Source organism: Equus quagga, chromosome 6 (genome assembly GCF_021613505.1).
Source record: "Equus quagga isolate Etosha38 chromosome 6, UCLA_HA_Equagga_1.0, whole genome shotgun sequence".
Lineage (NCBI taxonomy): Eukaryota > Metazoa > Chordata > Mammalia > Perissodactyla > Equidae > Equus > Equus quagga.
In genome coordinates this window covers 15,247,577-15,266,246 of record NC_060272.1, presented here as the reverse complement: position 1 = coordinate 15,266,246, position 18,670 = coordinate 15,247,577, and the positions used below count along the sequence as shown (strand labels likewise).

At 44.7% G+C, this 18,670-nt stretch overlaps 1 pseudogene; it reads left to right on the top strand.

Annotated features, from left to right (window-relative positions):
• Positions 1 to 7,807: 7,807 nt before the first annotated feature.
• LOC124241175 (60S ribosomal protein L7a-like) lies at positions 7,808 to 18,154 on the top strand (annotated as a pseudogene).
• Positions 18,155 to 18,670: the final 516 nt, after the last annotated feature.

Here is an 18,670-nt window from a genome sequence, read left to right as displayed (position 1 = left end):
TCCTTGACTGGGAAACAGGAAAGAAACCAGCCACGGTGATGAGAGCACCAAACCTTACCACAGATCACCATAGTGTAGAATGGTTCAATTATATTCATTCATCAGAATCGTATGAGATTTTAGATGTCATAGATAGCAATGAAGAGCGATTGAGTCAGCAAAAAGATTATCATGTTAATTGTATTTAAAGGGGTTTTTTTCCTTATTTTTAAATTAGGTAAGAGAATGTATGTGTATTTTATAGCAAGGACCCAGACTTCCTCACTCTTTTCCTCCCCTGGCATATGCAAATGAGGAAGCCTCCTTCAGCCACAGCACTATGCATAAGACCCTGCTTCTCCTGACATTCCTGCTGTGACTGTGGACACTGCTTGGCAGTTTGTTTCACCATTGCACTGCGTGACTTTATTATAGGCCAGATCACGGCTAGGGCTGCAGCACTGGAATGATGCTGTCTTTAGAGGTTCACCCTATGGGAATAACTTATGGTCATGCCTTGTGTAAGGAGATCTTTCAGAACTCTCTCAGATTATATCCCGGAGACCTCCTTACATAATGCGGAACCCTTCTCTATAGAGAACAGTTTAGTGGTCCAGTCCATTTAAAGTTAAGTGGTTTCCTGCAGTACTACATTACAATCCTAGACAATGAGGAACGTTAAATAGTGTTCTAGGTTAAAACAAGGTCCCTGGATGGCTCTGTCCTATTAGAACCATGCACGGCTGCAGATGAATGGTGTTAACTGCACAGACAAGAACCAGCCTTGCCTAAGCGATAAATTGGTGCTGTTTAGTCTGAAAAGCTACACAAAGGAAGCTGAGCTAAGCTTCCGGAAGAGAAGAGCAAGAGAGGTCAGATGACCCCGCAATTGCCTGGGATACCAGGCTTGCCCAAGTGCCCTCAACGGTCTATGAAAGAAAAATGCAGTTTATGTTTACACACCCCAGTCAACCATGACTGAGTAAATAGCTTTTTAAAAGATGGACATGACATCAAAAAAGTGAGGAGGCAATGAACAATACAAGGAGGGGTGGCAACCGTGGAGAAGGAGGGTGATTGGCAGGGGAGATGAGAACGCACTCTGCGAAAGTTAGGTGAAGGTGGCTTGGATCAGCCACATGACGGTTACCCGTGGCCAAGGACTACCCAAAATGCTTAGGGTTTGCAAAGACTCTGGCTCATGTGGTTTCTTTGTGAATTGACTGCTGCGCCCTAAACCATCAAGAAGTAAATAGCCTTCCCCGCACCACAAAGCTTGCTCATCCACAGCGTCCAACCAAGTCAAAGAAATTGTAAGACACCAACCACACATAACCTTTTTCAGATGGCAATGACTTCAGTTCAGCGGTCAAGGGATCCTCACCGCTAATTCCCCCAAACCATAGCGAAGAGTATGAGGCAATAGTAGTTATCCAGCACGTTGATGAGAATGTTCTTTTAGAAGAGATCCTTCTAAAACCAAATGTTCCATAAGAAGCAGGTCAAGGGTAGAACCTTCGGGCAGCATACTGAAGGCAGCACAGATGCCAGCAGGGACCCAGGAGCTCTCTGCAGCTGCTCAGCTTTCACCGATATTTGAAATATTGGATATTTCTGGGCCAAACTTAGTTCCCATGTTCTGTGGACTCTCTTACATTGTCTGACTGACATTCTTCCTGTCCTTTCTGAGAAAGTAGTGGACCTGAGAGTGTGGGACAGAAGTTCCAAAGAGCTCCATGCTGTGCTATTTCCCTAAATAGCTGTGGATTGTCTCTAGACTTGCAAAGAGCTACACAGCTACAGTGGATCACAGTTGACCCTAATAAAGGAAATTCCTGGACTAGGCTAAGCCTGTCGCCTTAACTGCAGATCCAAAAATCCAATGGATGACGTTAGCATTTCTGAATCTAGAATTGTCCTCAGACTAGGGTGATGAAAAAGCACGGTGGAATGAGGGCTGAACTGGGATTGGAGGACTTGGTTTCTTATCATTGCCCCTAATCTAGTGACCGGGGGTAAGTCTTGGAAACTCTCTGTGCCTTCGTTCTTGCTATCTATAAAAACGGGGGCAGGGGTGTGCTGGATGGTATCCACTGCCTCCTGTAGCTGCACCCTTCTCCAACCTGTTTTCTGTCCTGGGAGGCTGATTTGTAGGAATTACCTCAAAATCTTTTGCCCTGTAGCTTCTGGTTGGGGTCTGCCCCTGGGTAGCCCCAGCAAGAGGTTAGAAGGAGGAAGGTTAGTAAGACTGGGTATTTGCCCACCTGCTCTTTTCCTGCAGGGTCTCCTGAGAGTAGCGAGGTCCATCTCCTGAAGGTCACTGCTCTCTCAAGGCAGCTCTCGCTACAGTCATCTCCTCCCAGCTTCTGGTAACCATGTCCTCTGCTCACCCCTTGGGTCCACTGTTGGTAGCAGCCCCAGTGTTCCCAGCCCTGGGGCATTACACCATCCTGTGTGGTTTGCCAGCCCTGCCAATGCTTTTGTAAATGCTTTAATAAGTTCAAACCCTCCTGGAAGCACCTAATTTGAGAGTGCAAACTGTTTCCTGCTGAGGCCATGACTAATACAATGAGCTGGATTAGAGGTAAGCTGAATATCATGGGGTACTTCTGAGATTCAATTTGCATTTTGATTTGAAGTGTATGGATGCTAACTAAAGCTGGTAGAAGATTGAAACCAGCTTCCATAGTCATAGTGAGTTTTTGGATTTTTCAAAATAGTTTTACTATTCTTGTTGATTGATAAGTCAACAAAACATGTTTCAACTTAAAAAGATATCTTATTAGCAAAATTCCATTTTATTTGTTTTACATATCAGGATGTCATATAAAACTCAAGCAGGAAAAAAGGCTTTACTGCTTTACAGTGCTTGATAAGCACTGGTAGATGGCTTCTAGGTTGCGTCCCAGATTCTAAGACTCTAAAGCTTATACTTTGAGAAGTTCGGCAATACCTCACCTCTCTCAACCAAGCTTCTGGGTGATGAAGCAGGGTGACAGGCACTAGAAGAAAAGTATAGAGAAAACCCTGTAGACCATTTCCATCCCTGCCCAGGGTGACAGCCACCAGAGGCCAGACACCTAGCAAAGGTAACAATACAGGACAGGGTCCCTCTCCACTCCCTTCTTCCCTCAGCTGAAATGGTTCATTCTTTGTCCCGTCAAGACCTCTCTTAGTAATAAATATAACAATCTCATAGCTACCTACCATTTCCTGATAACCTACTAAGTGCAAGGCACTATGGTAAGAGCTTTATATTTGTAACTGGTAACTGACCTCACCAGTAGTATACCAAAATATAATGCTTTCAGCCCAATTATCCTGACCTGCAGGAAGTCCAATCCTCCAGGCCCACCCCACCATTGAAGTACTACCCCCACCTGATGCCCCTTGTCCAGAAATCTCTGTGTGCTCACTAGTGAGGGAGGGGCTCCTGCTTGCTTCAGTCTTGTCAGGCTAAAACTCAGTCAAAGGAACTTCACCCCAAACTAGACAGGGCCCTCTTCAGGTTAATCTTCTGAACTGCTTCCTCTAAAGTCCAACTCCGCTTTCAGCAGGGCTGGGTAGGGACAGGTAGAAAGCAGAACAGCCTCCTCGGGGACCAAGAGACACCTGGACTCTGTGCTCTTCACTAACTCAAGGCAGCAGGCAGCTCCCACCACTACCCCCAGGCCACACTTCTTTCTATTGCATTGGTAAGTTTATTTCATGGTCTTTATCACCCTGCCCCTGCTTAGGGTCCCCCTGGACCTTCCAGAAGAGGGTTCTGAACTTTGATTCTTGGAGACAAGGGGTTAGGGTCTTAGTCCCTTCCATCTTAGAAGGTCAAGAGTTCCTTCTGCAAGTTGTGGAAGGTTCATCCCAGCATGCTGCTTTCCAAGGATGTGTGGTGGGGGCCCGATGGAGTGATCCCCCTCTCCTGAGTAATTCAAATCTTCCCCAAAGTGACATTTGCAGTATCCACCAAAACCTGGCCCAGGTTTTAGGACCTGAGTCACCAAGCATTGCTAACTATAGGCATCCCCTGGACTCAGCTCTATTATTCCCATGTTACAGCTGAGGAAACTAAGGCTCAGAGAAGTGACATAACTTGCCCAAGATCACCCAGGTAGGTTTTGAAACCAGGTCTATTGAATTCCAAAACTCAAGCTTGATCCACATGGAGGCTCCACACTTTGGGCATCTCTCCTTTGCTCCTATTAATGTGGTCGCAATAATTGAATAATAATGATGATTGAGCTTCCCAGGCTGCAGTATAGGGTGGCCCCGGCCCCACACCTGGGAAAAAGGCTTAGCTGCATTTTCTTTTAGGGCAGAAGAAAATACAAACCATTACTCCTACTTCTAATTTCTATTCTGAGCAGAAATCTCTCGAATAAATCCTACTGCTCTGACTTTTTAAATTAATCTGTATTGTCAGGATACCAGATTCTAAAATAGAGCATTTGGGGAGCCAGGGGTAATTTTTAGAATCACAGTGAATTACGGAGCAAACAGAGGCTCAGAGTCAGAGTAAGGCAAATGTCTCTGATGAATGAGTTAGCAAAAAAATTTGTTCCACTTCAGTTCAAAGCCCTGAAGTCAGACTATGCTGTTTTTAGAATATGTGAAGGTTTTGCTAAGTTCAGCTCAAGTTCAGCGCTGTAAAGAAGAGGTGCTTGACTGTCATCGCAGTGTGGGAGGAAGGGCTGCGGCTTTGCAGACGGGGAAGTAGCCCAGTCACAGCGCTGCCCCGGGCACATTGTTTAACTTCTCCCAGGCTCAGAATCCTCATCTATAAAAGAGAGACAATAGTGATACTGCACAGAATTGGAGTTCTCTTGCCCGATGCACACTTAAAAAAAGCCAATTATTACAGCATCAGCTTTTGGGGAAAGAAAACAGCTTTATTGCTATATTGATCTGCAAGGAGACGGGGCATATGCTCTCAGCTCTGTCTTCCCAGTCCAGGGCTTGGGGCGCAGTTTATGGGATGAAGGGCAGGGATGTGGAGCTAAATAAAAGGAGAAGTGAGGTAATTGATGATCTGTGCAAGTGTAATCAATGTTCATGGCTCTTCATAGGACGCATGCTCACAAAATGGTGGTGTTAGTATGATCTGAGGGGGGAGTTTTTAGCTCCTTGATGTCAAAAAGGTCACTTATCCAGCATTGGCTCAGGCCCAGTTGATGGGCTGGTGGTCCCAACCAGCATGAACTGGACAAGGGGGAACTCTCAGTTCCTGAAAGACAACTCTTAAGGAGGGCCTGTGGTTACAATAGTACCTACTTCGTTGTGAAGAGTCAAAAAGATAATATATCCCCAGCCCCAGAACGGTCCTGCCACAGGGCAGACACTCAATGAATATTCAATATGCAAATGAATAATGGGATAAAGCCCTGTTATTCACTCATAGACTTACTCGGTAAGGGTGAGTTCCTTCCTCTAAGTTAAAGCCATGGTTAAGATCATTCAGAGGGAGAATAAAGACTGCAAAGAGAGGGGCTGGCCCCGTGGCCAAGTGGTTAGGTTCACATGCTCCACTTCAGTGGCCCATGGTTCGGATCCTGGGCACGGACATGGCACTGCTCATCAGGCCATGCTGAGGCGGCGTCCCACATAGCGCAACTAGAAGGACCCACAACTAAAAGCAAAAAAGAAAAACAAAGTGGAAAAAAAGAAAGAAAGAAAAAGAGTGCAGAGAGAATGGCCCAGAACTGAGCAGCTCACACAGAGACAGGCAGACCAGGTGATGTCCTGAAGACGACCCATAGAGCTGCAAGGAGGTGGGCGGCCCCAGTGAGAGGGAGACGGGGAAGGCCAGGGAGGAGAGACTTGTACATGCAGAAGTGTCCACAGCGGATGCTGAAGAAAAGAATGGAAACATGTCCAGGTAATTAGAGGATTAGGAGGTCCTTGGGGACTATGGTCAGGGTTCCAGCAGAAAACAGATGGCAGTTCCAGAGTTTAATAAGAGACTATTTACGAGGCTGTGAGCAGACTTATGGGGAATTGGTCAAGGTGAACTGCCCTGGGGCTGAAAACAGCAGGAAGCCACTACCATCCCCAGGCATAGAGGAGAAAGGAAATCAGGTTCTCCAGGACCCAGTGGAAACTATGACAGGAAGAGGGAGTCTCAAAAGAGCAGGCAGCCACTGCCAAGGCCAGCCCTTTAGAGATGGGTGGGAACCAGTCTCTTCCCCAACCGTCCACCTCCCCTCACCCCCATCTCTCCCACCCTCCATCTGCCCCAGCCCTGCTATCTTCCACTAGAAGCCAGAAGTTAAGGGAGTCCAGGTGATACAATCTACAGAGGTCAGCCTCCTGGGGAAGAGGCCATGGGGGGAAGCATGAAGAGTGGGCCTAGACAAATGGGAATGTCCAGTGACAAGAGCTTTTCCCATATTGAAGTATATGGGGTAACTATTCAGGTTCAAAACTGATTCGGCTTAAACTAAAAAGCCTGACTCACTGCCTATCAAACATACATTGTACACCTGCTTGACCATTAAAGAATGCACTCTCTCAACATAAGAATGCATACTTCCCCTCCTATCCCAATGGGTAACACCCTGATGGTAACACCCAGATTAATCCCTTTCCCCAGTGTCAGGGTCATGTTGACCTGCTAATTTGAGACTAAATACCTCTTTGAAACATTGATGAAAATCTATCCTGGGTGTGTTTAATGTATGTTCTTTGTTCTAAAAAGATATAAGGCTGTACTGAAAACCATGCTTCTCTGGAACGCTTTCTAAGGCCTTCCCGGGTTATAATCTTCACTCTGGCTCAAGCCCACTCAGCTTATTTCTCTTCTCTGTAGAATGATCATTGGTTATTTTGCAATGACATCGGCACTCGGGGTGAGAGAGAGTGGTTTTCCTAGCAGGGAGGTGGGGGTTGATGGGGAAAAGGTACAGCAAGTCCTCTGCTCGCAAGGACCCTGTAAACAGCTTGAATCTATATATACACCTGAAAAGTAAAATAGAGCACAATGCCACTTGTTTTAGGACAGTCTGTTATTCAGAATTTCCACAAAGTCTGACTGGCCTTTCCCCAGCTGGTCCGAACTGAATTTTACTGCCGGCTGTCACATGGTGAGCTGCAGATCAGGCACATTTTAAGACTAAATAAAAACACCTCAGTGACTCTATTAGAAGGCAAGGAGCCATTGCACTATTTCTTTTAGAAATTGTAATTCCCAAATCTGAAAACAATTTGAGAAAGTACTAAGAAACAAGGGCTCTGTCTGCTCTGCTTCTCTCAACATGTCATCCCTGTGCAAGGATGAGAGCTATTTCAGCTCCTGCGAGGACCCATGTGCCTTGACCTACCTTCCCTCCCTGACCGCCCGGAGCTATCTTTGAAACTGGGTCTGCTCTGGGACCCGCGTGTCCTCAAAAGCCTGGAGCAAACCCGCCAGGCACTAAAGATGAGTTGCGTGGCTTCTGCTTTTCAGGACTGCCCACCACAGCTGTCCACCCCACACGCACAAGTGCACACACACATACTGACGCATTCCACAAAGTCGTCCACACCCGCCTCCAAACTGGAAAGCCTGAGTGTGTCACCCACCTGGAGCGGAAGCCAGACATCCTGGGGTGCAGCTGGAGCTGCAGGTCCTCTTTCCCACCTGAACACCCCCAGGCCAGGGAGACAGACTCACAGTGGTAAGCAGGACAGTCCAGTGCAGGAAGGGGTCTCTCAGTTCGTGGATGCCCTAGTCAACACAGAAACTCTCCACAGCCACTGCCTGGCTTGCATCAGCCACTGGCTTGGTCCATTTTCTTCCAGGCCCTGTGCAAAATATCCTTTGCTGGCAGTTTCCCAGACCTCCTGAATGCGAAGGATGAAAGTGTCAGGGGCAGTGGGGCCTAAGACTCGACCTCCCTCTCTTCAAGGGGTTCCACCAATTAACATGTGCATTGAAAAATATGGAATTGCTGTTATTCTTACATCAAAAATGGTCAAAGGCTGGCGTTCAAGTAATTCAACCTAAGACATAAAAGCAACCAATAGTCAAAGTATAAGTGTTAGGAATGGCTTGGAAAATGGCCAACGATGTTCCAAAGACAAGTCTCTCTGGAGAAAACCGGATTAGAAGGAGTGCATAACTAAGACCTAAGAGGAATTTCCGGTTGCATTTGCCTAGAGTTGATGACCAGGGCTGCAATGCACCTCCCTCCAGAGCACAGGGAGAATGGGGGTCCTCCCCCAACAAGGGGACAATTCACTAAGGTGTGCTGGTGGCCTTGGGAATTCCCATAGAGGTGGAGAGGACCCATGGGCAGTGAAGAGCTGCAAGGATGGGCATAGAACCCATGGGTAGTGACGATCTGCAATGGGTTGAGGGTAGGGCTAAATTTATAAGGCATAGGTATGTGAGTTATTTTTTATTAGACAAAGGAAAGATGATGTAAAAAAAAGGTCATTAAAATGGTATCAGTGCAGGTGGGGTCTGGTTATTGTGTGGTGGTATAACTTTAGATACAAATCAAGTCAGGACATCCTATTCTTCCCAGAGGGTGGTATAGATGGGCATGTAGGTCAGAATGCCTTGGGCTTCTCTCCCTGGGGCAGCCTTGATCCTCATTAGACACATCAAAGTAAATCTTGCGGGGCTGCCCCATGGCCAAGTGGTTAAGTTCACCCGCTCCACTTTGGCGGCCCAGGGTTCACCAGTTAGGACCCTGGGCATGGACCCACACACTGCTCATCAAGCCATGCTGTGGTGGCGTCCTACATACAGGAACTAGAATGACCCACAACTAGGATATATAACTATGTACTGGGGTTTTGGGGAGAAAAAAACAAAAAGTAAATCTGGAAGCACAATATGGTCATGATAGTTAATTTTATGTCAACTTGACTGGTCACAGGGTGCCCAGATGAAACATTATTTCTGATGTGTCTGTGAGCATGTATCCAGATTAGCATTTGAATCAGTGAATTCAGTAAAATAGATTGCCCTCCCCAGTGTGGGTAGCCGTCATCCAATTCAGTGAGAGCCTGAACAGAAGAAAATGTGGAGGAAGGAGGAATTTGCCCCCCATCCTTGTTTTTCTGCCTCACTGTGTAAGCTGGGATAGCTCATCTCATCTTCTGCTCATGGACTTGGATTTACATCACTTGGTTCTCAGGCCTTTTGAACTGGACTAAATCACACCACCAGCTTTCCTGGGTCTCCAGCTTGTAGGCAGCAGATCATGGGACTCCTTAGACTTCATGATCACGTGAGCCAAATCCTCATAATAAATCTCCCAATAGGGCCAGCCCTGTGGCCTAGTGGTTAAGTTCAGCGTGCTCCACTTTGGTTTGGTGGACCAGGTTCATTTCCCAGGTGCGGACCTACACCACTTGGCAGCAGCTATGCTGTGGCATTGACCCACATACAAAATAAAGGAAGATTGGCACAGATGTTAGCTCAGGGCGAATCTTTCTCAGCAAAAAAACCTTTTTTTTTAAATCTCCATAGATACATTTCCTATTGGTTCTGTTTTCCTGGAGAACTCTGACTAATACAATGGTTCAGCAGAAGAGTACCCTGGTATTTTGTTTTCCCAGGCTACTTATGGCTCTCAAGGGCATAGGTGGAACCTAGAAGTTCACATAGTCCCTAAGGGGGGACTCAAAAGCCAGCTAAGTTGAAAGAAACATTGGGCTTGCCTTAGGGAGGGGAGAAACAACCAGCAGTTGAGGCTCCTGGGAGGCTGGTGGTTGACCAGGGAGCCAGGTGGAGACTAATGCAGAACCCGGAGACTCCTAGAACACCAGCAAGAAACCAAGGAAAGGCCAGGTCACCTGGTAGGGCTACCAGGCTCCACCTAGCCATGAGAACAGATAGCACACTATTACACCAGTGAATTATAATCTATGAGTGCACAGAGGAGAGACCTGAGCACAGCCAGCAGGGCTGGGAGAGGCCATCCAGAGGAACTGATACACTGGAACTCAGTCCTGAAGGATAGATGGGAGTTAGCCCAATAGGAGAGGGCATTCTGGGGAAAAGGAACATCATGTTCAAAGACAAAGCAGGGAGTGTATGGAGTATCCGGAGAATGATAAGTATTTCAGTGTGTACGCACTTGGCAATGGGGGAAGATGAGGCTTGAAAATTATGCAGAGCCATATCAGAAAAAGAATTCCCATGCCTGCTAAGGACATCCCAAAGACCAGCCTTGGGCCAATAAAGAACAGAATTCAGTTATGACTCTACAAAGCCACATTTAAGGCCATGGCATCCAGAGTACTATTTCTCTAAGAAAATTAGTTTACATCAAAATTCAAATGGAAACATTAGCCACATTTACTATGGGAAACGTGACTCCATCAACTGATTCTAATTAGACCAACACTTGCATTTTACAGAGAAGTGTACATTTCAGGAATAAGGAGCCAGCCTTCCCCAAAGAATATAACTAAACATGGTGCCCATTAGCTATGGCCAGAGGGCAGGGTCATTTGGCACATACCTGAAGGGGGCAGTTTGCAGAGAAAGCAGAAGTCATAGCTTGTGGCCTAGACAGATACGATAACAAGTGTCCTCAAAGTTATGAAACCAGCAGGAGGCAAAGCCAAGACCCACATCCAGGCCTCCTGGTTCCAAGGCCAGTGCTCTTCCCATCATCTTCTTCTTGTTCAAGAAGCAGCAACATGTCACCAGTGTAGCCAAAGTCCACTGGCCTAATATTCAAGGTCTAATTCTGTCAACATCTTAGCAACTTCCACAGGACTCAGCATCCTCGTGGATAAAATGAATGGGTTTGGGCCCAGATCTGTGCTTACAACACCACTTGTCTGGAGATTTCACAAACGTCTGGTTTAGTAATTAGATAGTATTACCTCTGATTATGGACATGTTCTCTCCCCACTCCTAGTCCTTGAGGAATATGAAAGAGGAGCCTTCAGGTCAGCACCAGGCTGGATGACGGGTGGCCAGCCCAGAAAAATCATGTGCTCACTGGTACATGGAGGCAGCAGCCTCAGATGCTGGAGTCACACAGGTTGCACTAGGGAAAAAATAATCCATTGTTTAAAAAGGAAGAAGAAATGAATAGGTTTCTAAACAACTGGCCTATATGATCTCTAACATCACTTCTAGCTAAAAATAATCACCCTTGTGACATTTAGAAGAGATAAGAAAATTAGGGATGATGGACTGCAAGCTAACTTATTGAAGTCTATGTGCCTGGCACTCTGCTAAGGGCTTGCTATGTATTAGTTCCTTTTATCTTCACAACAGCCCTGGAGATGGCTATTATAGCCATTTTACAGATAAGAAAATAGAGGTGCAGGGAAATTTAATAACGCACCCAAGATTCCCCAGTTAATAAGGGTAGGAGATCTCACCCACACTGAATGAGGCCCTCAGAATTTAGTCAGGTGACCATATGATCCTAAAGAACATGTGTTAAGCTTTTATTGAGCGTGGACACTCTCAAGCAGATGTGGCTCTGTAGAACCGCAGAGTCAGATTACCTTAAATTCATTCTAATTTCTGCACGGAATCCATTTCCAATCCATAGCCTGGAAATACCTTCCATGGGAAACAAGCTAAGTGTTTTTTGTCTATTCACATGGATAGATCCACCACTGATCATCAGCTCGGAACACGTGATAGCGATAACAACATTTAAACACTCAAGATGTATACAGCACCATGATAGATAGACATCAGTCATGAATTATCTCATCTAGCCTTACTGATACCGACCCTGATATCAGTTTCCCTATATTAAACCCAGCATATATGGGGTTAAAACCAAAACACCCATTCCCTGCTTACTCTCTGGCTTCCTGGCTCCAGAATCCACTATCCTCCATGGAGACAGACACCATCAAGGACAAGCACCTGGACTATCTCCTCCCTCAAAGAGATACGGGCTGGTGGGAAAGCTGCTGACCAGCAAGGTCATGAGCTCCCTCCTGTCTGCAAGTAGTCTCAAGGCCAAAGACAGGCTGGTGGGAAAGCTCCGACCAGCAAGGCCATATGCTCCCCCTCCCCTACCTAAAGCCCCAAATAAAAACCCTTCCTTTTAGCTTTTCGGGGAGTTTGGGATTTGAGCGTGAGCTGCCCTCTCTTCTTGCTCAGCGCTGTGCAATAATAAAATTCCTACTTTCTTCCACAGCCCCCGGTGTCAGAGATTGGCTTGCTGCGCAACGGGTGAGCAAACTCACTTCAGGTTCAGTAACATCACGGTGTCTATATGAGGCACGTCCTAGGAATTGAGCTCTTTGGCTGCAAGTAAGAAACACCCATCTGATTTAAGCAGAAAAGAGGAGTGCTTCACAGAATCCAAGAGAATGAAACTAGCAGAGCGTCTGGAAGCAGCAGCAACCAGAAACTAGGAGAAACTCCCCAGCTCTTGTCTCTGCTCTTCCACAGAGGAGAGGGGAGGTGGGGTCCAGGCCACTGGAGGGAGAAGGGCAACTTGCATTAAGGCACAACAGCGTAAGAGGACCTAAGAACACGGCTGTGGCGGGAGCATGTGGTATGTGCACAGGGAGGGAGACGAGTCAGCTGGCAAGACTGTTTAGGACAAATTATGAAGGACTTTCTAACTTACAATTTAATAAATTCTAATTTAATAACATAAATTATAATGTGTAATTGTGAATTGTATTCTTTAAGCATGAGTGTGACGTAATCAAATAATTTTGGAAGGTTTCTACCTACACTCATACACCCACAAACACATACACACACTCACATAAGTAAATAATGAATAACATATTCTGCACTGTTCTAAGTGCTATTCGTGATTATTTACTTACTTTTCATAGCCACTCTGTGAAGTGGCTGTATTACTCTTCTTCATCTACATTTGACAGACGAAAAAAATCGAAGGCTCTAAGTAGTGAATGACTTGCCCAGGACCACAGTGACCCTATCGTGGAGCTCAGATTCCAACGGAGACAATCTGGTACCAGAGCATCAGGCCTACCCACTGCCTCCCTTGAATGAGGAAATGAATATGTTACGACACACTGAGAAGCCGGGGACATTTCCCAAGGCATCAGAGCGTCGTGACAGATGGTTAGTAAGGATTGTAACACAGTCCTAACTAACGTTTGTATTACACTTTATAATTTAAAAGTATGTTTACACACTGTCTCTTCTAGTTCATGCCATCCCATGGGGTGAAAACGTGATAGTAGTTCGCGGTGAATGCTGTAGCTGATTTCCCTCCAGCAGGACTGCAGGTCCGGAAGGCTGCGTCAACGCGCCTCCACACCGCCCTCAAGCAGAGACAGGAGCAGCTCTCCCCCTTAAGCGGCAGAAACCACCACCTGCGCGTGTTCAATCCAAAAAGTGAGTCTTCCAAGAGCCAGAGAGAGAGCGTGTTCTGTGGGTTCTGCCCCAGCTCCCTTACGTAATTCTCACCCGAAGCTTGTGAGAATCTCAGAGGCCTGGAATTGACTCAGAAGCAGAAGTGCTAGAAATGAGCCCTTTCCCTTAAGCTCCCAAACTCCTCTCAGGAAAGGCCAGGCACCTGGCTCTCTCCGGAGTTGGAATTCTAAGAGCTGTCACGCTAAAGTCTGTCCCTGGCCTGCGCCCACTCTCAGCCCTGGGTTATTCTAAAGAGAGGGCCTGGAAGAAGCACAGGTGAGACCCCATGGGCAGTGTGGGAAAACCGTATTTTGTACTAAGCATTGGAACCACAATCTGAAACAGTACGACCTGGAGGGAGGCCGGGGGCTGGGCAGAGAGAGACTCCAAGGAGAACGAGGAGGTGGGGCTGGGAACTTTCTACACATATGTCTGGACAATGGCACGGGTGGAGCCATTGTGTGGCTGATCAGAGGTCCAGAGCCATTAACCTGGACTGGAAATCCTGCTCCATCACCTACTTGGCATGTGATAGTGGGCAAGTTATATAGCCCAGTATCAGATTGCTCATCTGTAAAATAGAGATAACACTTAGTTCTGATGGTTGTACCGGGAACAAAAACAAAACCATGTCAAAGGACCTAGCACACCTAACCACACATCACATAGTTTCCATTCTATTGAAACATCATGATGCATCTAGGGTGATGCAACTGTATTCCTCCTCTCTGAACAACAACAAAGAGCCAGAGGGAAAATGGGAAGTAACCTAATGCTCAATGAGAGGGAAATGGTTAAATAAACTATGCCAAACTCAGTGGGAAGCCAATTAAAAAGATAAGTATGAAAGCCATAACAAACTTTAAAATGATTAGTTTAAAAAGACACAAAATTCTGGATGTACTCTGAGTATAATTATGTAAATATATGGCCTCCACTGAACAGACTTATGGAAAAATTAAAATAGAGTAGTAAGATAATAGATTTTTGGTAAATATTCATTGTGGTGTTCAACATCATTAGTTATTAGGGAAATGCAAATTAAAACTACAGTGAAATATCATTATACACCCACGAGGACACCTAAAACTAAAGGACAGATAAAACCAAGTGTTGACAAGAAAGAGGAGCAATTGGAACTCTAATATAGTATTATGGAAGGCTAAATCCTTCCAACGATTTGAAAGTATCTACTAAGCTAAATAGTTATGCCCTATGACCTGGCATTTCCATTCCTTGGTATAAGTCCAACAGAAATGAGTGGTTATCTTTACCAGAAGACTATAAGAAAACTCACTGCAGCATTGTGCAAAATATTTACCAAACCAGAAACAACCCAAGAGTCCATCTACAGAAGGATGGGTAAATTAATGTAGTGTATTCGTATCACGGAACACCACACAGCAATGTAGGAGACCAAATTACCACTATGAGGATGAATCTGACAGACATAATAACGTTGAGCAAAAGAGTACGTATTGTATAATTTCATTCATATAAAGTTCAAAAATAGGAAACATTACGGGGATAAAGAGAGACGAGAGGAGTGGTTATTTGTGGGGAAGAGGGGCTATTGACTGGGAGACTGCATAAGAACTTCGTCTTCCGGTATGCTGAAAATATTCCAAACTCAATCTGGGTGGTGGTTACACAGGTGTATAACATTCCTTGAGCTAATCACTTAAGATTTATGTACTTGGGTGTACATAAGATACACCACAATCTAAAAAAACAGAAAATTATTAATATTAGTATCATTAAGTTTTTAAATCATTGAAATCAGACAAAAATTTAGGATAAAATCTGCTTGCCTTTCTATCCCCTTTTCCCTCGAAAGTTTTTTCATCTGGAGAATCACCTGACGTACTCAGTGGGAACACATTTCTGAAACAAAAACAGTTGGCCATTTTTAAACTCATGCAAAGCACAATGCAGTGAGATCTATTTTTGATCTATCTTTTTTCCTTTTATTTTATAATATTGGACAATCTTTTCTTCTCCAGATCCTTCTGAGCTGTAGTTTGTCCGCTTGTAAAAAGGATGAGAATTTGGTGCCTCGTCTGGGCCATGAGAATTTGTGAACAAAGTTCTGCTGGCACTGAAAAGCATTTGGATGTGTGGGGGAATATTTGAAACGCCTGATGTGGCATTCCAGCCCTCTGCGCTAGATGTGTCTGTAGGTTCCTTTACAGTTCATGAGATCCCTTTTCTTGCAAAGATTACCCCTTATTGAACTTCTGTCTTCTGAGCATTAAATTCTTAAAATAAAAGTTTCTGACAATTTATTTTAAGTTACTGATATACTTTTACTCTATCTCGGACTTCGTCTCTCCTGGAGTACAATTGGTATTAAATAGAGTTCCAAAGAGACTCATCAAACTCCAAATTGGAGCTTATCTGTGCAGTTTAGGTAGCTTTGTAGATGTGGCAAGAGGCTTGTCTGCAGAAATCCCTTCCCTGTGTGATCAGGACTTGCCTCTTCACATCAACCCCGAACATTCTCCGGTCCCAGAATCTCCTTCAGAATCCACCCCACCACCTCCCTGAGCCCTCTACTCCAGAGAGGGCCAGGAGAAGGGGAGCCTGTCCTCTGCAGATGTCTGATGGTTGGGGCACTTCCTGCCTGTAGTGACCTCCCCCACTACCATTTATTATAAACTAGAATGGTTCCAAAACGGTGTCACTCACCATTGTTTTAGCAAATTCAACTCACATGACATCATCTGTCTACAAGATAAAGAATACAGCTACTACCTGTTCTCCTAATGAAATGCTTTTTCCCCATTTGGGAAAAGAAGACCAGGGGAGCTTTTCCTCCACCCCTGGGAGCTCGTGCTCCCCAGCCTTCCTCCCACACTTTTCTACCCAGCATCCGTCAGAGCTGGAAATCTCCCTGTTCCCCTCTCTGTGCTCACTGCTGCTGCTTCCCACGTTATGTGCATTCGGCTACTTCACCCCATGAACTACAGTCAGAATAATGGCATTTAGAATTCCATACTGGTTTGCTACTAAAAAGAATCTAGGCCTATGCCCCTTAGGAACAAGAGTTGCTTTTATAGGTTACCATGAATATATCAGTGCGGCATTAATTTAGAATTTCCAAAGTTTAAAAAAAAATTGAATCTTTCAATAACTATGACCACAATGATAAAAGTCAGACCACCAGACTAAGAGACTGTAATCAAGGAATGGTATTGATGATTTTCAACCCGACAGAGCCTCTTCCACAGCTGACAGAGTCTGGGCTGGAAAGAGATTTATATATGGCCTCTTTGCGTGGGCTTTCCTGAGACACCACCTGGGTGGCTGACCTAGTCCACAGTCAGAAGCAATGACATGAGGCTCTAGGTGATTTTTCCCAACATCTGTAGGCTTGAAAATAAACAATTTTGAAAACCTGCCGCTCAGCACTTGGCATTTTACCAGAACTTTCCTATTTTTCAAAAGCCAAATCTGTTTTTTATTCCACTATGGAGTGCCTCATTTGTCTTTCTCAGGAGAAAACGTAATAAAAATTAGAGAATTTGGTTCAGAGGATATATCATGGACAGTTAAAACAATCCTAGAATAACAATTTCTTATGAAAATTATATCAGAACTACATTTTTCTAGGAATTTATATATTTTTCTAGAAATATATACATATTTATATAATTAAGTACCCCAATATTTATTCTCTTTGACCTCTTCATCAGTAGATTAATAATATGTAAAGAGAGAGCAATGTAGCTAAAACAGACAAAAGACCACGTCTTTTAGTATAATTAACTACAGAATCCAGAGGATAAATTTCATAGTACCATTAATAGTATACCTTTATTCAAGAGGAGACAAAAAGAGCTGGTGCCATCTTTATTGCTCATGAAAAACTCATTTTTTTCTACCAGAAAGAAAAGTGATAAAAATTGATTTGATACAGTCCTTTTAATTAAAAAAAAGGGAAGTCTCTGCTGTGGGGAAAAAATTCGATATCGCAGCCATATTTACATATGTTGGATTCTAGAAGTACAGATTTAGACTGCCCTTGAGTGGTCAGATTTATTTCTGTGAGGATAATCTGGGAAACCCCTGTACAAATATAAATCATTGTGGGATTCAGGGTGGCAACAGGCCTGACACAGAGTCTGTTGATTTTACACATGTACATGTATTATTTTGACCAAAACTTTAAATGCTATCAAAATGTTTAAAAATGTTCAGATCAAAAGTAAATTCTCATTTCCAGGTAGGCCTGCAAAATGGGATGCATAACCACCTTTGTCACCTGCTTTGTCAATGGCAAAGGCTCTCTGTAAACATCTCAAAATGCCCCGTTTCAGTTAACCAGTCCACCCAGGCTTTGGGGGGTCAAGGGGTCAAACATCTATGCAACTGTTTAAGCTGGCCCACAAGTGCAGCCCAGAGATAAAGCAAGAAAAGCAGAAGCTGTTGTCTGAGGCTAGAAGAAAGCTGCCTGCAAAGAGGACGTCCCCACTGAGACCACCTGTGCTTTGAGCAGGTATTAATGCTGCCACCACCTTGTGGAGAGTCAGAAGGCAATTGCACACACATGGATCCCAATGAGCGAGTCCTCCTGCCTGCCTTGTGCTGTAACATGGGAGTTCCCTAGTTCACTATCAAAGGAAAAGCCACGCCTGGATGTCTTGTCCACGGAAAGACCCGCACCAACCATCACCTTCACACAGGTTAACTGGGAAGAAAAAGGAACTCTGACTAAGCTGGTGGAAGCTGTCAGGACCCGTTGCAATGGCAGATATAATAAGATCCACCATCATTGGGAGGCAACATCAGAGGTCCAAAATCCGTGGCTCTCATTGCCAAGCTGGAAATGCAAAGGCTAAAGAACTTGCTACCAAACTTGGATAAAAGTACAATGTTAACTTCTCTGTACATAAAAATACAAATTATCCTTCAAAACAAATCCAGTCTCATGACAATCTCTTCACTCTCTGACTTTGCATAGTTCCATATCCTAGAACACATAAACTCAGGCTTGAACACTTATGTATTGCACATTGTTTTTAATTGGGTTAATGTGGGTGACCTGTCTTCTCTAGTTAAGTTACAATCTGCAACTTGTAGTCTCCCAAAGCCCATGAAACATTCTCTGTTGCTCTACTCTGTATCGTAGTTACTTGGGTGCCTATCCCTCTCTCCTACCCAACTACAACTGTATTGAGGGGAGGAAGTATATGTTATTCACCCTTGGACTGAATTGATTTGGGGCTAAGGTCATTTTGTTGTTGTTGTTCTTGTTTATATCACCAAAGTTCCTAGGACAGTTCTGCTCACACAATAACAGTATAGAGACAAATGAGCAATGCCAAAATAAGGCCCCCAGGAACTCCATCATGTGCCCACATCCACAGCAGATATCAATCT